The sequence below is a fragment of the Plectrocnemia conspersa genome, unplaced genomic scaffold, assembly GCF_051122295.1.
Source record: "Plectrocnemia conspersa isolate PC_06_02 unplaced genomic scaffold, ASM5112229v1 ptg000005l, whole genome shotgun sequence".
In the NCBI taxonomy this organism is placed as follows: Eukaryota; Metazoa; Arthropoda; class Insecta; order Trichoptera; family Polycentropodidae; genus Plectrocnemia; species Plectrocnemia conspersa.
The window spans coordinates 47,649-55,628 of record NW_028277169.1 but is presented as its reverse complement, the minus strand read 5'-3'; the positions used below and the strand labels follow the sequence as shown (position 1 = coordinate 55,628).

At 29.5% G+C, this 7,980-nt stretch overlaps 2 long non-coding RNA genes across 2 annotated transcripts; both read left to right on the top strand.

Annotated features, from left to right (window-relative positions):
* Positions 1-5,303: 5,303 nt before the first annotated feature.
* LOC148234605 (uncharacterized) lies at positions 5,304-6,767 on the top strand. Its single transcript, XR_015809600.1, has 2 exons — positions 5,304-5,947; positions 6,031-6,767. It is a non-coding gene; the product is annotated as an uncharacterized LOC148234605 (long non-coding RNA).
* A 451-nt stretch (positions 6,768-7,218) lies between these two features.
* Positions 7,219-7,427, top strand: LOC148234604 (uncharacterized). The gene is made up of 2 exons (XR_015809601.1): positions 7,219-7,263; positions 7,330-7,427. It is a non-coding gene; the product is annotated as an uncharacterized LOC148234604 (long non-coding RNA).
* The last annotated feature ends 553 nt before the right edge of the window (positions 7,428-7,980 follow it).

Here is a 7,980-nt window from a genome sequence, read left to right as displayed (position 1 = left end):
ACACTTCAAACGACAATCCAGGACTCGAGGCCGAAAGATTATTTTTCGAACAACGAGAATTTTGCAGGGATTTATTTTTCAGTTGTATTATGGTTGTTATTAGCTCGAGCGGCAGATACATAAACTTCCTGTTTGCTGTTGCGTTTGATGCCGTCCTTAGTAAAAGAATTTTTACCCAAAGGCAAAATTAATATTTTTCCTATTTATTACTTGAGCTTTACACAAACATATTAATTTTTATTTACTGCTTTAGCTTTTGCAAATTTTTTTTATATCAAGTTAAAATTATAAACTTAAAGATACGATATCTACTGACTTTAAATAGCATACGCGTTTTTTTTACTGGGGACGGATTAATATTTATGTATATAAATATATGTTCATAGTTATAAATAGTGATTTTTTCGTTGTCAATCTTTTCTTTTGAACCAAAACTTTAAATCTTGCAAATTTTATTATGTGTTTGGTCAGCTGTTTTTTATTTATTTTTTTATAAGAACTTGCTCCTGCGTAATTTGGCATGTAGTGTCGTTTTAAATGGTTTTTAAAGGTTATAGTCGCAGACAACCAAAAAATTACAATTTTTAACTAATTTGAAATAGCGAATTGCGAGAGAACAAAATAACTTACTCTATCAGATATGAACGAGTGTTAGTTCTACACGTTTTTACGAAAAGATAGAGGATATGTTTAAAACTATATTCCAGTTTATAAGAAAGAAAGTTGAAATCCTTTTACGTTACGCAATATTCATACGATAGAATAATTTATTTAGTTTTCGATACTAACTGTTCAGATTCTTCTAACTACCTTTCACAACTCCTATCCTGGTGAGAGTGGACTTCTACCTTCTTGTGGTTCTCACCGAGCAGCAACGTTAAATATTTATATTATTACGTTTGAATATATTTTTCTATAATTGTATCCGCGTTACATTTTTAACGTTACTGGCCAAATGAAGTCCTTTATCGCGTTATAAATTCGTTCGACATGTTGATCTCAATATGATCTTTGTTATGGTACTAATAAAATTCCTTAATAGCATATTGGAAAATCTGTATGATCAACGAAATTATTTTGTAAGTTTGAATTGAACTTTTTTAATATTCTAATCTGACTTACAATTTTAGGTTTTTTATTACTCGGTGAGATGACCTGACTCTTAATACTCTCTTTTAAGCATGTACTTCTATTGTTTCACATATTCATAAAATGCAACAACATTTTAGAACGAAACGGACCACTTCTTCCCGATGTTTAAAACTTTCAATGTTTTGCGACAATCTGATATTTACAACTTTAGTGTCTATGCACCTGCATGAAAAAATCGAACAAAATTGTTTTACGCTTTTCTCAAAACAGACGCTGTATGTGCTTATAATAAAGTTTTCGTACATATTTATAAGATTTTAAGCTAATTATAATCTTGGTGAGTGAACTGTGTTTTTAATCCCCTTTTTTAAAGTGACTTAATAAATTTTCCATATTAACCGTTCAATGCCTACTAATAAACTACCTTTCCTTATTCCTATCCTGGTGAGAGTGGACTTCTACCTTCTCGCGGTTCTCACCGAGCAGCAACGTTAAATATTTATATCAAATGCATTTGAATATTTTTTTAATAATTGTATCCGCATTACGTTTTTAACGTTACTGGCCAAACGAAGTCCGTATTATGGTTGTTATTAACTCAAGCGGCAGATATATAAACTTTCTGTTTGCTGTTGCGTTTGAAGCCGTCCTTAGTAAAAGAATTTTCACCCAATAGCAAAATAAATATATTTCCTAGTTATTTCTTAAACTTTACGCTATCATATTAATTTTTATTTATTGCTTTAGCTTTTGCAAAAAGGCATTTTTTATATCAAGTTTAAATTATAAACAAAAAAAAACGATATCTACTGACTTTAAATAGCATACGCTTTTTTTTTTACTGGGGACGGTTTAATATTTATGTATATAAATGTATATTCATAGTTATAAATAGTGATTTTTTCGTTGTCAATCTTTTCTTTTGAACCAAAACTTGAAATCTTGCAAATTTTATTGTGTTTGGTCAGCTGTTTTTTATTTATTTTTTTATAAGAACTTTCTCCTGCGTAATTTGCCATGTAGTGTCGTTTTAAATGGTTTTTAAAGGTAATAGTCACAGACAACCAAAAAATTACAATTTTTAACCAATTTGAAATAGCGAATTGCGAGAGAACAAAATAACTTACTCTATCAGTTATGATCGAGTGTTTGTTTTACACGTTTTTACAAAAAGGAAGAGGATATGTTTAAAACCATATTCCAGTTTATAAGAAAGAAAGTTAAAATTCTTTTACGTTACGCAATATTCATACGATAGAATAATTTATTTAGTTTTCTATACTAACTGTTCAGATCCTTCTAACTACCTTTCACAACTCCTATCCTGGTGAGAGTGGACTTCTACCTTCTCGCGGTTCTCACCGAGCAGCAACGTTAAATATTTATATCAAATGCATTTGAATAATTTTTTTAATAATTGTATCCGCATTACGTTTTTAACGTTACTGGCCAAACGAAGTCCTTTGTTGCGTTTAATATTTGTTTGACGGGTTGATCTGAATATGGTGTCTGTTCTTTCTCTATCCTATAAACTAGAAGGATCTGTAGATCCTTATACTTTATAAACTGTTTGTTTAAAGCATTTTTAGTCGTTAAGAAATCTATGTTAAATTTGTTTGTAAAGATAAAAATTCATATGAATAACCAGATAATTATAAATTTGATATTATTTTTTTTTATGATCTAATATGAATTTTTATCATTTGAAAACCTATCACGATTGATAAGATTTTTATCGCTAGGTGACAATTAATAGTCACTTTTAAGCATGTAAATCTTTTCTCAAATATTTGTAAATTGCAACGATCGTTAAGAACGAAACGGAACTTCCTGAACACCTGAAGTTGATAACTTTACAGTGTATGCGAGAAGAAGATCTAGTACTTGTTATAAATTTTTGTGAAGTTCGTGAAAAGTGTTTGTGAAAAAGTGTGCACCTGCATGAAAAATTCGATCAAAATTAGTTAACGCCGATTTGATCAAGCGTGTTGATTAAAGCTGATTATAAAATTGGTAAGTGAGCTTTATTTTTTCTACTTTCAATAGGACACTAATTTATTATTGCAATTATTAAAAAAAAATTAGTTTTAATTTAGTTCAATAGTTTATCCAGGAAACTGGAAAAGATACTACTTTTGCACTTCAAACGACATTCGAGGTTTGAGGACAAAATATTCTATGAATAAATTATGAGCGGTTTTTGTAACTATGTTGTTGCGCGGTTTTTATTTTAAATTAAAACTTGATTTGTCGTCGCTTTTGAAGCCGTTCAAAATAAAAAAATTTTGGTACACGAGAGCCTTTTTTTTTCGTCGTATTAAAAATTAAAAAAAAATACAATTTTTAACTAACAATAAACATTTAGCAAAATGCGGGACTATTGTAAGTAGCTCGTTATTAGATATGGTAGACTTTATTACGAATAGAGAAATAGCATACACGCTATTATTACATGCACGATTCGGTTTAAAACCATCGTTTAGTTGACGAGACAGTAAATTTAAATTAGTACAAAAATATTTTTACAATAAGCAATAGTCGTACGATAGAGTGACTTGTTTAGTTTTCGATACTAACCATTCAGTTCCTACTAACAATCTACCTTTCACGATTCCTATCCTGGTGAGAGTGGACTTCTACCTTCTCGTGGTTCTCACCGAGCAGCAACGTTACATATTTATATTAAATACGGTCGAATAATTTTTTTGATTACTGTATCCGCATTACGTTTTTAACGTTACTGGCCAAACGAAGTCCGTATTATGGTTGTTATTAGCTCGAGCGGCAGATATATAAACTTTCTGTTTGCTGTTGCGTTTGAAGCCGTCCTTAGTAAAAGAATTTTTACTCAATAGCAAAATTAATATTTTTCCTATTTATTACTTAAGCTTTACACAAACATATTAATTTTTATTTATTGCTTTAGCTTTTGCAAAAATGTTTTATATCAAGTTAAAATTATAAACTAAAAGATACGATATCTACTGACTTTAAATAGCATACGCGTTGTTTTTACTGGGGACGGTTTAATATTTATGTATAAAAATGTATGTTCAAAGTTATAAATAGTGATTTTTTCGTTGTCAATCTTTTCTTTTGAATCAAAACTTGAAAACTTGCAAATTTTATTCTGTGTTTGGTCAGCTGTTTTTTATTTATTCATTTATAAAAACTTGCTCCTGCGTAATTTGGCATGTAGTGTCGTTTTAAATGGTTTTTAAAGGTTATAGTCGCAGACAACCAAAAAATTACAATTTTTAACTAATTTGAAATAGCGAATTGCGAGAGAACAAAATAACTTACTCTATCAGTTATGATCGAGTGTTTGTTGTACACGTTTTTACAAAAAGGAAGAGGATATGTTTAAAACCATATTCCAGTTTATAAGAAAGAAAGTTGAAATCCTTTTACGTTACGCAATATTCATACGATAGAATAATTTATTTAGTTTTCGATACTAACTGTTCAGATTCTTCTAACTACCTTTCACAACTCCTATCCTGGTGAGAGTGGACTTCTACCTTCTTGTGGTTCTCACCGAGCAGCAACGTTAAATATTTATATTAAATACGTTTGAATATATTTTTCTATAATTGTATCCGCGTTACATTTTTAACGTTACTGGCCAAATGAAGTCCTTTATCGCGTTATAAATTCGTTCGACATGTTGATCTCAATATGATCTTTGTTATGGTACTAATAAAATTCCTTAATAGCATATTGGAAAATCTATATGATCAACGAAATTATTTTATAAGTTTGAATTGAATTTTTTTAATATTCTAATCTGACTTACAATTTTAGGTTTTTTATTACTCGGTGAGATGACCTGACTCTTAATACTCTCTTTTAAGCATGTACTTCTATTGTTTCACATATTCATAAAATGCAACAACATTTTAGAACGAAACGGACCACTTCTTCACGATGTTTAAAACTTTCAATGTTTTGCGACAATCTGATATTTACAACTTTAAAGTGTCTATGCACCTGCATGAAAAAATCGAACAAAATTGTTTTACACTTTTCTCAAAACAGATGCAGTATGTGCTTGTAATAAAGTTTTCGTACTAATTTATAAGTTTTTAAGCTAATTATAATCTTGGTGAGTGAACTGTGTTTTTAATCCCCTTTTTTAAAGTGACTTAATAAATTTTCCATATTAACCGTTCAGTGCCTACTAATAATCTACCTTTCCTTATTCCTATCCTGGTGAGAGTGGACTTCTACCTTCTCGCGGTTCTCACCGAGCAGCAACGTTAAATATTTATATCAAATGCATTTGAATATTTTTTTAATAATTGTATCCGCATTACGTTTTTAACGTTACTGGCCAAACGAAGTCCCTTGTCGCGTTTAATAGTCGTTTAACGGGTTGTTCTGAATATGATTTTGTTCGTTAACTACCCTATAAAATGTTATGTAACTAATAAAAAATCCTAAAAACAATATTGGAATTTTTTCATGATCAACGAAATTCGTTTATAGGTTTTAATTTTTTTTTTAAGGATCTAATCTGACTTACAATTTTTAGGTTTTTATTATTCGAAGAGATATTTAACTGACTTTTAATATTCTCTTTTAAGCATATAAATCTATCTTTCCCATTCTAATAATTTTAGAACGAAAAGGAGCACACCCGGTGTTTACAATTTTCAAGTAGTTGCGGAAACCTGATGTTTACAACCTTAAAATGTCTATGCACCTGCATGAAAAAATCAAACAAAATAAGTTAACGCTTATCTTAAAACAGACGCATGTGCATGCAATAAAGTTTTCCTATGTGATATTTCGAATGTGCATGTCATACAGTTTTCGTACATATTTATAAGTTGTGAAGCTGATTATATTTTTGGTGAGTAAACTTTAATCTATAATCTTGTTACAACAATACATTTATTATTACAAATATAGAGAAAAAAAATCAATCTTATTTAGTTCAACAGCTTTCTCAGAGAGTTGCAAAAGGCAGCAAAAGACACTAATAGTTCTCTAGTTACACTTCAAACGACAATCCAGGACTCGAGGCCGAAAGATTATTTTTCGAACAACGAGAATTTTGCAGGGATTTATTTTTCAGTTGTATTATGGTTGTTATTAGCTCGAGCGGCAGATACATAAACTTCCTGTTTGCTGTTGCGTTTGAAGCCGTCCTTAGTAAAAGAATTTTTACCCAATAGCAAAATTAATATTTTTCCTATTTATTACTTGAGCTTTACACAAACATATTAATTTTTATTTATTGCTTTAGCTTTTGCAAAATTTTTTTATATCAAGTTAAAATTATAAACTAAAAGATACGATATCTACTGACTTTAAATAGCATACGCGTTTTTTTTTACTGGGGACGGTTTAATATTTATGTATATAAATGTATGTTCATAGTTATAAATAGTGATTTTTTCGTTGTCAATCTTTTCTTTTGAACCAAAACTTTAAATCTTGCAAATTTTATTATGTGTTTGGTCAGCTGTTTCTTATTTATTTTTTTATAAGAACTTTCTCCTGCGTAATTTGCCATGTAGTGTCGTTTTAAATGGTTTTTAAAAGCTATAGTCGCAGACAACCAAAAAATTACAATTTTTAACTAATTTGAAATAGCGAATTGCGAGAGAACAAAATAACTTACTCTATCAGTTATGATCGAGTGTTTGTTTTACACGTTTTTACAAAAAGGAAGAGGATATGTTTAAAACCATATTCCAGTTAGAAGAAAGAAAGTTAAAATCCTTTTACGTTACGCAATATTCATACGATAGAATAATTTATTTAGTTTTCGATACTAACTGTTCAGATCCTTCTAACTACCTTTCACAACTCCTATCCTGGTGAGAGTGGACTTCTACCTTCTCGTGGTTCTCACCGAGCAGCAACGTTAAATATTTATATTATTAAATACGTTTGAATATTTTTTTCTATAATTGTATCCGCGTTACATTTTTAACGTTACTGGCCAAATGAAGTCCTTTATCGCGTTATATATTCGTTCGACATGTTGATCTCAATATGATCTTTGTTATTTTACTACCATAAAAACTGTTATGGTACTAATAAAATTCCTTAATAGCATATTGGAAAATTTATATGATCAACGAAATTATTTTATAAGTTTGAATTGAATTTTTCTAATATTCTAATCTGACTTACAATTTTTAGGTTTTTTATTACTCGGTGAGATATTTACCTGGCATGTACATCTGTTGTTTCACATATGTATAAAATGCAAAAAAAATTTAGAACGGAACGGACCACTTCTGCCTGATGTTTAAAACATTCAATGTTTTGCGACAACCTGATATTTACAACATTAAAGTGACTGCACCTGCATGGTAAAATCGAACAAAATTAATTAAACTTTTTCCCAAAACAGACGCAGAATGTGCTTGTAATAAAGTTTTCGTTCATATTAATAAGTTGTTAAGCTAATTATAATCTTGGTGAGTGAGCTGTGTTTTTAATCCCCTTTTTAAACTGACTTATGTAATTTTCGATACTAACCGTTCAGTGCCTAATAATAATCTACCTTTCTCCATTCCTATCCTGGTGAGAATGAACTTCTACCTTCACGTGGTTCTCACTGAGCAGTAACATTAAATATTTATATTACATAAATATTTGTACTTGTATAATGTTTAACGTTACTGGCGAAATGAAGTTATTTAGATATGTCAATTAACTAGTTTACGAAGATGATAATACACACAAAAAGTAAGTGACCATTTTAATAATAAAATATTTTATGTAACAATACACTAAAAGATTTTTTCAGAACTAAATTTGTGCCTTATCTGAAAAAATCTGCCTGCAATTGAATACTTGTTTTACAGCTCAGATTATTATTAGTACAGCGTTGGTAAGTTATAATTTTTATTTTATATTCATAATAGT